This window comes from Camellia sinensis, chromosome 9 (genome assembly GCF_055761805.1).
Source record: "Camellia sinensis isolate YWXY chromosome 9, ASM5576180v1, whole genome shotgun sequence".
In the NCBI taxonomy this organism is placed as follows: domain Eukaryota; kingdom Viridiplantae; phylum Streptophyta; class Magnoliopsida; order Ericales; family Theaceae; genus Camellia; species Camellia sinensis.
Window position 1 is genome coordinate 1771839 of NC_138969.1, and position 17256 is coordinate 1789094.

At 35.2% G+C, this 17256-nt stretch overlaps 1 long non-coding RNA gene across 2 annotated transcripts; it reads right to left on the reverse strand.

Moving 5' to 3' along the window:
- Positions 1 to 9765: 9765 nt before the first annotated feature.
- Positions 9766 to 16810, reverse strand: LOC145798447 (uncharacterized). Of its 2 annotated transcripts, XR_014339305.1 has the most exons (3): positions 16332 to 16795; positions 15342 to 15386; positions 9766 to 10023 (listed from the first exon to the last, which is right to left on the reverse strand). It is a non-coding gene; the product is annotated as an uncharacterized LOC145798447 (long non-coding RNA). The 2 variants fall into 2 exon arrangements; XR_014339304.1 differs by lacking the exon at positions 9766 to 10023 and having other exon boundaries at positions 15190 to 15386; positions 16332 to 16810.
- Positions 16811 to 17256: the final 446 nt, after the last annotated feature.

Consider the following 17256-nt stretch of genomic DNA (forward strand, 5'->3'; position numbering starts at 1 on the left):
GAATGAATGCAAACATGCAAACATAAGGATGCTAATCAAAACATGCCCTAAAACTAACCATCGAAAGCAGTTAAGTAAAAGGGAGAAAGACGTGGGGTTGGAAGACATTCACACACTCGCGCACACTTATTACAACAGTTGGACCTCTCGACGGAGGGTCCGAATAAATAATACAAATCAACTAATTAACTAACTAACAAACTAATTAATTATTACACAACCCTTAACTAATTAAGCAAATTAATTAAGTTACAAAACAGTAAAGCGGCCTCAAGAGGAGGGACAAATGCATGCTCGATCGGCTTCGCTCGGAAATCCGTTGCCATGCCCCATGTTGCCTCTGTTTGCACACTTATGCTCTTCTGAAAACTGTAAAAACTTCTGTGATGCCTCTGAACCACATCATGGACATTCTGAGAGACCACCAGCCAAAAGTTATGGCCATCGGCCAGGGGAAAAGGGTCATCGACCACTTTTTAGGCTATCGGCCAAAAATAGTTAGCCGATCGGCACCGCAGATAGCTGATCGGCCATCTCTTCCTGCAGACTGCTCCTTTTGCTGCAACAGAAGACAAACAAGGGCATGGAAATACATTTGCAAGATAATGTTGTGCAACTACACCCTTTATCATATTTGGAACTCAAAGGAGTGTAGTGTTCGACTCTCGAGCCATCGATCACGTATTTCGATGCATGATGGCCAAAGAGGCCGAATTGCACAAATCAATATGGAATGAATACACTAAAACACATGAATGCCTCACACTCTATCATGTTGGATCAAGAGTGTCGGTGACCGAGGATTGAGGCATGTTTCGTCACCTCCGGTACGAAATGTCCCTCGGTCCTTGTGCTTGGTTTGACACCCCAAACCAAACACAATGCAATGTATGCAACATGGAAAAGCTATGCAATGCATCATAGGCATGCCAAATGCAATATGACTCAAACATGCACACAAAGCTAAGGTAAGAAGCATGCCAAATGCCATGCAACCTAAACAAGCATGTGGCAAAATGCAAACTAACAAGCATGCAAGATGCAACTTAAACATACAAGCATGCATGGCATGCAAAGATGGACAGGCATGCAACAACATGCAACATGTCAAGCATGCAACAACATGCAGAGATGGACTTAAACCAAAATGGGCAGACCTCAGCCATGCACAAATCAGTGGCCAAAGTGATGAATTGAAGACATGAAATGCAAGACAAGCATGCATGCCAATTGGCCCATAAGCTAGGCAACAAGAACACAACCCTCAAACATGAACAAGGTGTGATAAACATGAGAATGCGGTAATGCAATAAGCTCTGAAATCATGTGAGGAGTGATGCCAAACCACTCAAACAAGTCAAGCATGTCATGCAAGAAAGCTCAAGGCTTAAGGCTAGCCAAGGATCTTGCACTAAGGCTATGCAAAACATGAAGCAAATGGCCTAAGCAAACCAAAATAGTCCTAAAGCATGCCAAAGTGAGTCTAAAACATGCAAGGAATGAGGTCAAAACATGCTAGAAAGGTGAGCACAAAATATGATGCATACAAGGCCAAAAAAGATGATTGCACTACATCTATTAGAACCAAACATGGCATGACATAACCAATAAAAATCAGATTTATGGCATATCAAAATAAGCCCAAAAATCCACTGAGATGGCATCCTAAAGGTCTAAGCATGGAGGCATGCACAATGGTCCACTCTTAAGGCATAAAACACCAACTCTTTAAAGCATTGAAAGGATGACAAAGGCAAGTGTTTGACCATGAAGTGTGCACTGAAATATCATTTCAAATGATGCCAAATCATGAGAAAAGCCTAAACAACGCATGCTAATGACTTGGACACTCAAAGCTAACAAGCTAGATTGAACCATGGCTATACAAAACAATGCATTCATGACTAAAACAATGCAAATCAGAGCTCAAGCATGATAAAACAAAGCTAAAAGCTCCTTTGAGTTGAGCCAAAACATGCAAGAATGATGGTCCAAATGCAAGGTGCACATTAAGGCAATAGAGAGGATTGCAAGACAAGTACATGGTGCATGCAAGAGACCATCAAACCAACCTTAGATAGAGGTATAGCATGGAAAAATAACACCAAATACTTGCTGAGATGAGACCAAAACATGCTAAGTAAACATGCTACTATTATGAGCCAACAATGCAAGCATATAAGACACAAGGAGAGGGGAGTGTCCCTTTCCTATTCAAGACTCCAAAACCACCTTTCTACCACTGAAAATCCTCTGGATTTCAGTGGTAGAAAGGTCAAAACAAGATGGTTCCAAAGCTCAAAAAGAAAGGCACAATACAAGGCCAAACAAGGCCTAAGGGGGGGTAAACAACCCCCAACCAAAAAGTGGCCTTAAACAATCATCTTAAGCATAAAAAAACAGAACTTTTTGTAGTTTAGAGTTCAACTTAAAACAATATGCAAGTAGGTCTAAAAGCTTAAGCAAGAATGGGGGATTAAAAGGTAGTTTACTCACCCTTGAAGAACACCTTCAAGAACACAACTCCAACACCCTTCTCTGATTAAAACCAGTCCAAGAACTCCAAAACCAACTCTGTAGTACCTCAGCAACCAAAGGATGGTGTTCTAGTAGGTGTTTGTGTGCAATAGTGTGAAGATATTACACTTTTGGGCACAAACAAAGGCTAAACAAGAGAGAGAAGTAAAATATATATAGAGAGAGAGAGAGATATAGAACTTGTATCTCAGATTTTCAACCTCTGGAAAGGGAGGGGAGGCTCCCTTCTTATAGAAATCCAATTCTCAAGCTTGCTGAACAAGCTTGAGTCTTGAAACAAATCCCTCCATACACGTGTATAGAGGATGCAAAATGTGCATACCAGCTGTCACAGCTGGCAGAAAATATCTTCAAAAAGCAGATGGAAAGGTCTCGGCTCAAAAATATGGTCGATCGACCAAAAGGAGTGCCGATCGACCAAAAAGAGTGCCGATCGACCAACACTTTTGGCCGATGGCAAGAAAACAGGGCCGATGGCATCATGCCTTAGCCGATGGGTTGAGAGGATGGCCAACAAGCCACCCTCTTCCCTCAGAAGCAAAACACAAGTGCTTGGTCCACAACCAAGTACAAAATAGACAAGTTAAGAGATCCTGAGGCAGGGCGCGCGGCCAAGACTTCCGGGAACTCAAAACGAACACGAGCATGGATGATCATCGAGTGTTCAGATGATGACGTCCAAGTCTTGAGGACAGTCAAAAATGGAGTGTCTACAACCTCCGACCACCCAAGGTCATAACTAACTCAAAACACACTAGTCCACTGACTAATAACCAAGACCAAACCTACACGACGTCACTTAAATGAGTATAACAACTCCACCAAACCACCAAGTACAAAGGACTCAAAACACCAACGTCTCTCTCAACACATGCTAAATGTCACTAAGAACAAACCAACACCAAGTCACAACTTATGTTGATACGCAACAAATCACCTATATGGCACACACTGAGGTACCTACACAACGTTAACTACCATCGTCTAAAACATCTCTATTAAAGAGAAGACACGCAACCTAGGATACATAACACAAGTACCCTTCACTGAAATACTAACATAGTACTATAATATAAACAAATACTCAAACAACCGCATTCAGACTCCAATAAATTCACACATCGTTTATCACATAACACGTAAAACATAATTGAGCTAAGTCTACAAAGATAGCTATTTGTTCCAGGACACCCTTAGAATTCTCATTAGAAACAACGTCGATCAAGCGCGTTTCCAATAAGACCTCTAAGTTAGTCAACTAGATACCGAATAATATCTATGAGTCTCAACCCCATGTCCACATAAAATGTAACACATAAGCATGTTATCATTTAGCACACAACATACAAATGTCCTCACCGAACATGATAAACCCATTATGGCTAACCACTTCCCGCGAGCTCAAGGTTTTCAAACCTGGTTAGCTCTGATACCAAATTGTCATGTCCCGAATTTACACGATCCAGCCCACGTGAATAAACCACCCGACGATACTCAATAGATAAATAAAATAAAAAGAAATTGAGAAAGAAAAAAGTTTCAATCGAAAAAAATTGAGAGAAAGAATTGGACAAAACAATGAAAAATTGATTCATCACAATTGATATATCATAATAAAAAAATTAAATAAAATAAAAAGAAAATTTGAGAGAGAAACTTTGGGCGAAAATAAAGCATACTCAACTTTATATTGGAGGAGGGGGGAGCGGGGAACTCTACAATAATCTATCAATAAAATAAAAATAATTTGAGAAAGAGAAAAAAAAATTTAGTCAAAAAATAGATGAGATAAAGAACGGGAAAAACTGTGGCGAATTGATTGATCACAATTGATACATCATAATAAAAAAATAAAATAAAAAATGAGGAAAAAAAAGTTTTAGTTAAAAAATTGAGAGAAAAAAATGAAAACACTGTTTCAGTTTTGTTTTTTTTAAAAAAAAAAAAAAAAAAAAACCAACGCTAGAACTCAAATAATAAATAAAATAAAAAGAAAATTGAGACAGGAAAAAGTTTCAGTTAATAAAATTGAGAGAAAGAAAATGGTGCAAATGGGTTTAAACAGGGTAATTATATGCATAAGAGACTGAAAAAGAAAGGGAAAAACATGCTCTGTTTTAAAGAAAGTGGACAAAATCTTGGACGACATTGCGAGTCATCACTTCTCTTAGGCCCTTCTGCCGCATTTGCTACCATATGAATTTTCGTTTTACAACAATAAAATATATATATTTAAATAGTTTTTCTTTTTTAAAAAAAAAAAACAAATTTAGAACAATGAATTCTTTCTTTAAAAAAAAACACAAAAAAAAAAAATTTATTTCTTATTCTCTACTTTTTTTCCCCCCAAAGAACTTGATATCATAATGGAAAATTTAAGAACATTGTTTTTTTTTTTTAACACACAAATTTAAGATTAAAGAACACCCCCCTCCAAAAAAAAAAATACAGAACCTAATAACATAATAGAAATTTTAAGAACATTGATTTTTTTAAACAACACGCACACACACACACATACAAAATTAAGAAAACAAACAAACAAATTTTTAATACTCTGCTTTTTTTTTTCCTCCCAAAAACCTGATTACACAATGAAACTTTTTAATGAAGAAAATAAAAATTATAATTAACAATATTACACTTCGTGCAAGATGAGCGATAGATATATATTTTGAACAACCACTCTATCAACTTGCAACAAAACTATAAGATTGCAATGTTTTGAATAGCCTTCCTCCACACACACAAAAAAAAAAAAAATTAAAAAAAAAATTAAAAATTAAAAAATTAAAAAAAAAAACAAAAAGAAAGAAAAAGTTCTTGAATATTCTTTCTCCAAAAAGAAAAAGTTTTTGAATAGAGTGAAGATGGTGAAATGTGGAACTTACCCAACAGTTTGTTATAAAAAAATTTTGAAGAGAGAGAGAGAGAGAGAGAGAGAGAGAGAGAGAAGATGGTGAAAGGTGGAACTGCATAACAGTTTGTGAATTGTGGGAAGTGGAAAAGTAGAAGTTATTTAGTGAGTTAGTAATTTACGATTTGACCCTTAATTACAAATTGATATAAGTTTTAAAATAATATAATTAGTTAAGAAGTTAAGGCTATTTTAGGAAAAACAATAAAAATTTATGAGACATATGTCCTAGAACCCACAGCTATGGTAGAAGATTGAGTGAGGTGGTTTGGCGGAGGGAAAATTGGAGACATTATTTGGTTTTTTTGGCCATCAAGAGTGGTGGAATCATCGTTCTTGATCTCGTACCAGTTGTCGCCGTGACTTGTCCTTACTCGAAAATATATCGGCATCTCTGATCCCCAACACAGACGTCAGACGACGAGCCGAAGATAGGGCTTTTATATTCAACTAGCAGCCGAACACACGTGATGCGTGTGTAAACTTGTTTAAAATTATAATATGCATTTGATATTATTTTTTCTAATAATATACATACAAATCATATGAATAATTATGAACCATGTAACATTTGATATTAACGGATTTGATAAATAAAATATACGTATATTAAAAGATACAACAAAAGTAACCTATGGTGACAAAAAGTAGTGAAAAAAAAATTCATCACTAAATAAGAATAATTCGTGATGAATTATAAAATTTTGTCACGTCTAATAAAAAAATAAAAATAATAGCTGACGAAATTTATTTTCGTCAACAAATATTTCTTTTTAAGTAAGGAAAAATTAAGTTTCGTTACCGAATGTTTTCCTACTAATTTTTTTTTGGTGACGCCAAAATTTTGAGACTTTTGGTGAGAAAAAAATTTGTCACCAATTATAAAATTATTAGTGAGGAATATTTCGTCACCAATAATTTTATATATATATTTTTGAGAAACTTAATTTTAAATATTTTAAGACCATTTGGTGAGAAATATATTTTTATCACTAATAATTTTTAATAATTTGAGATTTTTTAATGAGGAAATTATTTTGTCACCAATTTTGGAGGAAAATTTTGACATATTAGGCGGTAATGAAAAAAAATAGACCACTAACTTTTCCTCATTTTTTTTGTTTATCAGTTTTCCTCCGCTCTTTCTCTCTCTCAAAGTAAAACATAAGTTAATCAGATCTCTAAGTAACCTATGGTGATAAAAAGTAATGAAGAAAATAAATTTCATCATTAAATAATAATAATCGGCGATGAATTATAAAATTTTGTCTCAAATAATAATAAAATTTTATCATCAGACCACTGGTCTCTGTCTCTCATTTGTGCTTTCCCAATCCAGAGCCTTCTCATTACCAACCCTCTCACTCTCTCTCATTAACGACTGTGAGAGTCTCTCTCTCTCTCTCTCCATTGTTCTCTTCGATGAGCAAGGGACTATCAGCAAGGGTCTCTTCTCGTCGCCGATCCCCATCACTTTCTCTGTTCTCCGGTGAATATCAATTGTCGAGGATCTAACATCACAAACCCCTCAGTGAACATAAGTCGACGAGATCAAAGATCACAAACCCTCCTCGCAGATCGCAGCCCTATTCGTAGATCGCATATCACAAACTCAAACTTGTAAGCATATTGAAATATAGATATTTCTTGTTTAAAATTTACTTTAGATTTTGGAATCTTTGCTTCAGATTGCTTGAGATTGTTGTTGTTTGGTTGAGATTTGTTTGAGATTACTAATAATTTTTTTGAAATTGATTGTAGCTGTTGTTTTTGGTGAATTTGTTTTTTTTTTTTTTAAAAAAAAATTTGTATGATTCATTTATGTATTTAAGCAGAATTTAGGGGATAGCAAGATGTCTGATAGATTCATGAATGGAGTATACACTGAGTTTTCAATTGGTTTGTCAAACATGTGGATTGGCCATCTCATTTGCAGGCAAGTACACCCAATGATTGTGATTTTTATCTCATACATACAAGCCTTTTCACTTTTTATTGGAACTAGACCAATGTAGTTTGTTGGAGGGTCTATAAAAAGATTAAATTACCTACATGAATTTAAGTCTATTGAACATATACAAACTGCCAAAACATAGGTGGTCACCCCAATCAGGAAGAGCTTTCATCTGTCCAGTTGTTCAAGATAGAAGCAGGTGCACCAACTAGAGAAGACCCCCCCACATATTTTTTCCTTTATGGAAGAACCAGTCCAAGTTTGTGCGAGAGCTTATTTAATCTATACTGAAATTACAAATAAATTTTCTTGTCTGCATTTGCAAGATCTATGTTGTAAAATCCTTTTAACAACAAAGTTCATTCAAACAGTTTAACGACGGAAAAAAAAGAAGAATACTATCTTCTTATTGACACTCTTCCATGACACCATGTCTTTGGCCAGTTTCCTTGTACGAATTGCAGCACCCCTCATCAATTTAAGTGATCTACTCACCTTTCTTTTCACTTGGAAAAGAAAAGGCACCAGTAAACTTCAAAAACAAAACTATAAATATGACAAAGATTTTGGGGCCTATACTTACCCACCCTTCCCAGCTTCTAGGCCCAAACCTCTTCTCATTAGCCATCATTGCAGCCAATGACCCCAAATCAAGGGAAACCTTTGAGTAACAGGCAAGGTCAACAATACCACTAGCTTTTCATAAGCTTTAATTATCCTATGAGTGATGCTGTGCCCAAAATCCAAGTAACTAGGTTTATAAATCGATCTACAAAATGTTTTCCAAATTTGAATAAAGAAAAAATACCATTTCAAAGTTCAAATGTCAATGAAACAGATTTGCACTTGTACTAGTTTTTAAGAAAAAAGAAAACCCGCCAATGTCATATTTCAAAGCAAAATCTACTTCATGATGATTTCTCAGATTTTGAGGACTAACATTATTGAGAAGATCTGGTGTTGATTCAATTTTATGTTACCCACCTTGAAGCTCATTTCCCAATTTTGAAACCTTGGAACTAATTTTTAGGACTGGCATTACAATTCGGGTAGTTTTAGGACTTGCAAATGAATCATTGAGCCTCTTCTTGTTCTTCTGAATGTGTTTTCTAGTCATTGCTCGATACCGCTCCTTTGTAATATGCACATTGTAATTGCCGTTTTCGTCCTCATCACAACAATATGCTTAAATTATGGAGGCGTTAGGGAAAAAGCTTTTTTAGCTTTTTTGGCTAAAATAGCACTAAAAGGCAAAATAAACTAAAATAGCCAATAAGACAACATGTCACAGCAAACCTATAATCATTTCACTTTTTCTCTCACAAATATCACATCCAACTATAAAAAAATCCATCTATCTTCCCAAACACAAATTTTAGCAACTTCCCAAACACCCACATAATGAAGAAAAAGTTACAGACAGTGATGCTGCAACTCCGTGGCCTGGTATAACAAGGGCAATATTGTCCTTTTATTCATTCAATATGGTGGAAAAACTGTTGTCCAATCATTCAGTCAATTTCTAAGTATGTGTGTGCATTACTCTCTGTGTTAAAATGCACTAAAAAAATGATTATTTCTCTCTTTAGTCATGAACACAGAGTTTAAGTACTGCTTTTGAAGTTCAAGGAGTGTATGTGTTTTCAAGGTAAACCACATGGGAGTAAAGTGAAACTAACCCAAAAAGATTCTCCCAAGTTGCTTTATTTAAGGCTTCAGGTTTTCTTACTACCCCAATAAACATTCTTTCAAGTGGTCCTTGTACAATAGCACCAATTGACTGGAACAAATTAGTCATTAATCTTTGCAAATAGCTGATTAGATTGACCACTTCTCTCATCTCATACGTTAAAGTGTTGTTAGAGGCGCACCTAAGCGCTCGCCTAAGTGAGAAACGGGGCGAGGCAAGGCTATTGCGCTTCATAGGGTTCGAAGCGAGGCGATATGGAGAGGCGAGGTTGAGGCGAGTGAAGCGAGGCTTAGGCGATGAAGCGCAAGGCGAAACAAAGCGTTGCTTCTTGCTTCTACGATCTGGGCCCCTCATTTTTCCTGATTTTGTGTTATTTGTGGACATGCATTGCACCTTAGAATTGCTTTCTACTATTTATTGAGTGTAAAACCCTAGTTTCTGGGGGTATCAAAAGAGGAGAGAGACGAAAAGCAAAGACAAAAAGCAGAGAAAGAGAGGAGAGAAACGAACCTGGTCCTGCTTCGTCTTCTGCTTCGACATCGTTTCTAAGGTAAAGCTTCTTCTCCTACTCCTTTCTTCTCTCTCCCTGCTTCGTCTTCTCTCTCCTCTTCTGTAACACCCTCAAAATAATACATATAAACCCCACATTCATGACATCCATAGATATAAGAGAATAAAGCATATTTCCATTTATCAGAGTATTCATTGCAAAAGTATTACATGTTGACTACAAAAGTAAATGTCCTACGGGCTTACAACTTTCCAAGCCAACACTTGGTTACAAAAAGAAAGTACTAACTCAAAACACATTAAGCCCATGGCTTGAATTTACATGTAATACCAAAATAACAAAAACAACCAAAAGAGTCTTCAACTCCCAAAACCTTCCAACCTACGTCCTTGGAGGTGACATATCACCTGAACCTGAAAATGATGTCCCATATAGGGTGAGTCAATGCCCAGTAGAGATATACTAAACCAGTTATGAGAAATAACTAAAACATTAGCATTCGATAAATGGTTAACACTTGTAAACCAACTTACAACATTTTCGAGTTTCACGACAATTACATTCGTGTTTCATTTCACTTTCCTTTACTTATCCACTTTAAATCATAAACATGGCTCATTGTCTAGCCAAACAATTAAATGAGACTACAACTCATATTAAAACGCTTCCATCATCCACAATTCAAATGAGACTACAACTCATAAGAAAATATTTCAATACTTCAATTATCTACGTTATGCAAACGTGATCAAGATTTCGGGACTTTCACCCTGAACACTCTGGCCAACTTAGTTATCAATGGAGTCCATCCCCTATCTCCTCCCAAACAAGTTTGAGAGTACATCCCCTATCTCCTCTCAAACTTTGGAGTACATCTCTTATCTCCTCCCAAACAATATACATATACAATGTATTTAAACACTTATCATATACAATGATCAATCCATACACATATTCGATGTATTATTCCAACCGTCATATTCAATGACATATTCCAAGTGATTAGTTTCAGTTTTCCCTAATCAACATACAGTGTCTACAACAATCAAGACTATCCTCCACCGATAACCCAAAGCAGTTATTTCTAAACAGATAATAAATTTATCAAACAGATAAAATATCAACATATTCATAGGTGAGTGATTTATTTATCCAACTACACAATTCAATCTCATAATTTCCCAATTTCATAATTTCCAACTCAATTTCACATTCTCATACATTCTCAAATTAATTATACAAATTAATTAGTCACATTAAATTAGGGTTTTTCCCCCTTTTTCCCAACTTTAGCCCCAAGGCTCATTCTCATCAATTCAACAACAATAATTCCATTTTCCATAGTCCCACATACATATGAAGCTTAACATTTGAAAACCCCCATTTTTATAACTTTAAATTAAACCCTAACTTTCCTAAAATTACCGTTATTCACCATTTATACAAAATGACTAAAATTTATGTCAAAACTCATAAGAAGGAGTAGGGTATCCCTACCTCAAATGAAAAGACCAAATGGAGAAGATGAAGAAAACTCAAGATGCTCCAAACCCAATGATTTTCGGATCAAAACATAGCCCACACCAAGCTCCACATTTCTTACAAAGGAACTAAGATAGAAACACACTAGAACTAGGTGTATTCTTAGAGAGAACGTGTATAGAGAGAGAAGAGCAGCCGGATCTAGGGTTTGTGTAAAAGAGATGGTGAAAAAGTGAAGAAGACGCTACTGCTGCGAACTGATATATTCAAGCCTCGCTCGAGCGACCAGACACAAAGGAAACTTGCTCGAGCGCAGAAAGCCTCGCTCTAGCCAACAATACGAAGCTTCAGGTCTGCAACCTAGAAGCACGCTCGAGCGCAAGAATGCTTGCTCGAGCGAGGAAACTCAAAACATAGTCCTCGCTCGCTCGAGCGAAGAAAAGCTCGCTTGAGCCAAGAAATGCAACCTTCAAGTCCAAAACTAGACGCAGACACAAACTCGAGCACAAGACTTCTCGCTCGAGCCAATAGACACACCACTCAACTCTCGCTCGAGCGAAGGAACCCTGGCTCGAGCGAAGGAACTAAAACACAGAGCTCGCTTGAGTGAAGACACCAAAATCTGGGCAGCAACCATTTGTTTCAAAACACACCCAACCTGTTACAAACCTGCCCAACACATCCTAAAACTCAAATACAAAGAATTAAAGGACGGAAATGAAACATATACAACAATAGACATCCACAGAACCGAGTCCGGAATACAATAACCAATGGAGGGAAAACCGGGATCGCTATATCTTCTTTTCGTCTTTCCTGCTTCGTCTTTCTTTTTTTCTTCTCTTGTTCTCTCTTCTTCTTCTCCTTTATTTCATCTCTCAGCAAATTTTTTTTTTCCCTTTTGCTTTTTTTATTTGCTTTCATTTATTTATTTTCGTTGTGGTTCTAGTTTTTTTTTTTTCTTTTTCTTTTCTTCCCTGATTCTTGTTCTGTTTCTCTTTTATTTATTTTGCCGAAAATTTTTTCAATTAATTTTACTAAATTGATTTTACAATTGTATAATTATTTTGCTGAAAAATATTATACAGACTAATCAATTTCATAACATTGTCTTACTAATTAATATGTCATGTACTAATAAAACTTTAAAATTTAAAATATAATTTACTTTAATAATAAGATAAGTGTCACATTATTGAATAAAGAGAATAATAAAAATTATTAAAGCATTGCATTGGTTTTTGATTAAAGAAGAGGAAAGAATTATTTGGGATGGTTGATTTGTTTGATGTTTGATGTTTGATGTTTGATGTTTTTGATAAATACTAGTTGGCCCCCCACGCGCGTTGCGCGTGGGGGTCGTTCTACAGTTTGAATAAAAATATTTATAAAACTGTAACTGGTTTATGAATATATGAAATGAAATGTAATTATATTTTACATTTCATTTGCTGTGGTGTTCCATATTTGTTCATTAATTATTATTTCTGAAGATCTTTTATAGCTATTGATTTGACACAAATGTAACGATTTCATTTGCTATGGTGCGAGAATTATTTGATGTAATTTTGGTAATTAGCGCTTTTCAAAGATTGTTTCATGTAATTTTGGTAAATAGTGATCAATCTCCCATAGTTACATATGTGTCAAATCAATAGCTATAAAAGATGTTGAGAAATAATAACATTGTTTGGGGGGAAGGATATATTGTATGCATCTTAATTTTTGGTTGTTAGATTGAAGGGGAGGCACCCAAAAAAAAATCAACTGTTGAATCGATGCATATTTATAACAAAACTTTACCATATTCATAATAAAAAAAGTAATTATTATGATTCATACAAATGTCATTATTAGTAATTATTCAACACTATTATATTAGGTATACAGTGGGGGTTTGTCTACAAAAGATAAGCAGAAGAGGAAGTACTCTATGCTAGTGTGATTATGTACAATGTGTATAGATATATCCTTGTCTTTCTTGATGTACAATATTTTTAATTTTGCGTGGTAAAGTATTGTCATCGTATTGGAAATTCCCATATTTTCCTTTGATGTGGTTGCATATTGCATCAGCTGCAGAGTTGCCTTCTCGACGAATGAAGGTGATTTTACAATCTTGAAAATTTTGTTTTCTTCTGCGGATATTGCCTATGAGTTTCCATACGATGCTACCATAATCTCTTTGTGTATTGTGTAGAATTGTCTCGATTAAGAATTTTGCATCACCTTCTGCCCATATCTTTGGCCATTCATTTTCAGCTGCAATTTGTAATCCGCGGCATAAAGCTGATGCTTCAACATATTCTACAAATGTCATTGGTATTGTGTCTCCGAAAGCATAAATGCAAATTCCTTTGTGGTCTTGAAATATCCCTGCTCGAATAGCATCTACTTGTTTTGGAGCTTCTTTGTTTGGATAGATTCCACCATCAAAATTTAGTTTGAGCCATCCTTCTTTTGGGGGTTGCCAATACACAAGTTGTTGCTCAGTGAAGTTGGTTGATGATGTGGTGGAAGTTTGGTGCGATGAGTAAATTTGGGGTAATAATTGGTTATTAGTATTTTCCACTGTAGAGATAGTGATCTTTGGAGATGTGTAGTAGGCTTTAGCATTGTGATAATAGTATGGGTTTAAGTAAGATGTTGCAGGTATGTTTGAGTAATACTTATAATTGGTTGGAGATATATAAGTGGTTGGTTGGGTGTAGAGGAGATGTGTGTTGGAGTGATATGTGGGCTGATTTTCATTCTGTGTAAGATATAGTGTTGATTGTCACATTGGGCATTGTTGTAGTTTGGTAATGAATTATACATTGTATTCGTGTTGAAGGCTGTGGAGTGGGTGTTATGCATGTTGGCTATTTTGTGAGGATTTGTGATATGTGGAGTTACGTCAATTGTGAAAGATTGGCAAAAGTGTTAGTTAAACAGTAGAGGAAATAGTGGAAGAGAATTTTTTTATAGCTAAGAATGTGACTGACTTGCTTGCGGGGCTGGTACTGTAGATGATGTCACAAGTTTGTTTAGCAATGAATTTGTGATATTTTATTCTGTATCCAAGAAGCAAAGAACAAAAGAAAATTTAGAATTATGTGCCTCATAGAGTAAATGTATAAAGAATGGTTCTTTTTAATTGAGTTATAAATTTTATATTTATACATATATATATATATATATATGTATTTTTTTTTTTTCATAAGCATTGTAAAGTTGAATTCATCAGGGGGACAACATTCAGGAGATGGCCATGTGTTAGTTAAACTGTATTTAACTGAAGAGAAGTACTTTTGTGTAGGCTGAAGAATACATTTATAAGCATTTAATATACGGGTGGTGTCACCATGGATGTAGGTCAACGTAAAAAATCAGAGGTATCAAAATAATAAAATAAAAGATAAAAGCAGTTTAAATACTGTTGGTCACAACAATGTTGGCATCAACCATAACAGAATTTATGTTTATTCTATATGAATCTAGACCAATCAATGATTAATTATTTTCTTTAACAGAACCTTCTTAAATGTCAGTAAAACCATAATCTATATGAATAGAAAAATTTACGCAAGTATGAAAGTGCAAGGGTTGGCAAGATGGTCCACACTCTAGCACCAATAAGTAGAAGCAATTATTGTTTGCAGAGAAGTTAGCACGAGTGCCCAAGTCCAGATTCTAAACAGTACCCGTTTAATCTTCAAATTGACCCAAAATGTATTGCCAGGCATCTCAATTGTCCATTGGATCACCAGAGGAGACCAAGGAATGGAAAAGTTTATATACTCAATGAAAAAACTTGACTTAATGCTTCTATTATCAAAGTTTTGTGCACATATATATATAAAGTTTATATACTCAATGAAAAAACTTAACTTAATGCTCCTATTATTCTTGATTTGTGAAAATAAAAAGGTAGTTAAACCTGCATGAACCATCTCTTGGGAAAAAATAGATGACGTTTGGAGATTACCACGTGTCAATGCATATTACCCGTTTAATCGTCAAATTGACCCAAACAAAAATTAAATTGAAGTAATACTATGGAAATTCTGTGCACATATATATATAAAGTTTCTCAAAAGTACTGGCAGCAAGAGGTGTCGAAAGAACTTAATTCTTTCTTATTCAGATGTTAAAACGTTGATTGATTTTTACATGCAAAAAGCATAGGTACTTCTTGAGACAAATCCATGATGATGTAAAGTAAACCAAAGTTGGGTTTAGTAGTTACAAAGGAGAAACAAAAATGCACCTGAGTGGCATAAGTTCTCTGGAAAGGACTCTTTTCTGCATTCAGCTGAAACAAAAAAAATATGACAATCAGAACATAAGATAAAAAGATTATGCTAATAACAATAAAGCTATAATTTTTGACACAACACATGAAAGAATGAAGGGGAAAAATGTGCCACTGCCAACCCAATATAATTAATTCAGTGGTTTTGTATCTGGAGTTCATGTATAGGTGGCTCACTAAAGTACAGTGGTTTTGTATTTGGAGCAAATTCATATGTGTCTCACTAAAGTACGGCAGAATTCACTGTTAAATGTTGTGGCACATCATCAAGTAAATCAAAGATAAATAAACAACACATTCTAAAAAAAAATAGCAAAATTTTTGAGGTTTATCTATTGTAGAAGGCTTTTTTTGAAAAAAAATACTTTGGAAAAATTCAAACCAAAAAATAAGAGATTCTAATTTAAAGATTCTAATTCAATGTTGAAAGCATGGTGTTTTTCAGTTTGATAGCATTGTGTTTTTGATTTTTGTATGAAATAATGGTTTTCATTGTTGAGAAAGATTGTTATTTTGATTTCTAGCTGGGCTGTTGTGGTTAAGTTATTTGGCATAAAGAATCACACCATTAATAATAAATAGATAGCTAAATAGCTCAAGGAAACCAAATTACTCAACAAACAGAGCATGAGGGTACAGATTTCATACAAAAGTCAGAAGGCCTTTTCCACAAGTGAACAAGTTGGCATTCTGAATGTCATTCTGATTGTAAATTTGGGAAACCAAATTACTCAACAAACAGAGCATTCTGAATGTCATTTTTATTGTCAATTTATGCGTGTGTTTCAGTTCGGCATATCGTTGAACAGATGGTGGGCAATGTAGAGAAGAGGAAGAGAATCATAAGCAACAAGATTTATAACTCTTGATTAAAAAAACAGCAACAGATACAGTAGCAAGAAGAAGTAACATGAGCTGGGAAATGGAACGGGAAGTGAAGCGTACGTTTTCTGTTCCTTTGATGAAACCGTCGGTCGTTTGCAGCAATCCAATTGAACAATTTACGTCTCTTAATAGGTGAGGATTTTAGGAAGAAGGGTGGTGGGAAGCGATTGTCTCAGGGATTGTGGTACAGGTGGCGCGAATTGATGAAGAGGTGAGCCCAGAGTTCCAGCACAGCACCGGTAGGCGCGATGTTGGAGATTTCTAGGAGAAGAAATGATAGCTATTGCAAGATTATATCTGAATCTGCTAGAAACAATGTACAGTGGGTTCACCGCTTCAGCCATTAATTCGTTGGAACTCTCAAGCACAGCAGGAGTATTTCTGAAAAGCTTTTGCTGATAAGTTGCAGCTGGTTTGTATGTTTTTTTTTTCAATAATGATAGAAGGCCACAATTTTTGTGGCCACAATGGCTCAAAACTGCCAAAACGATGTCGTTTTGGCATGTTTTACACCCAAAACGACGTCGTTTTGACAGTTTTGAGCCATTGCGGCCACAAAAATTGTGGCCCTCAAACATTTTCCTTTTTTTTTTGGGTTGTCTACAATATTGATATGTTTGTATTTTATATTTTGAATTCTTTGACAATATTTAGGGTTGATTTGGGAAGTTGACTTTTTGACTTTTTGGGATTTTTTTGACTATTTTAGCCTGGGTTAAAAATTTTGATTTGGGAAAGACTTTTTGACTTTTTTGATTTTTTTGTAAGAGAAGAGTGTAATGATTATGGGTTGAATGTGATGTTTTATTTGTTGTGGCTAAAATAGCCTATTTTATTTTTTGTGGCTATTTTAGCCACAAACCATCTTGCCAAACAGACCCTAAGGGTCATTTATAATAGGTGGATTTTTTTTAGTATTTGTGTATAAGAAAGAAGTTATGATCTTGTTTGGCTTTGTTTTGGGTGATAAATTTTATGAAGAAAT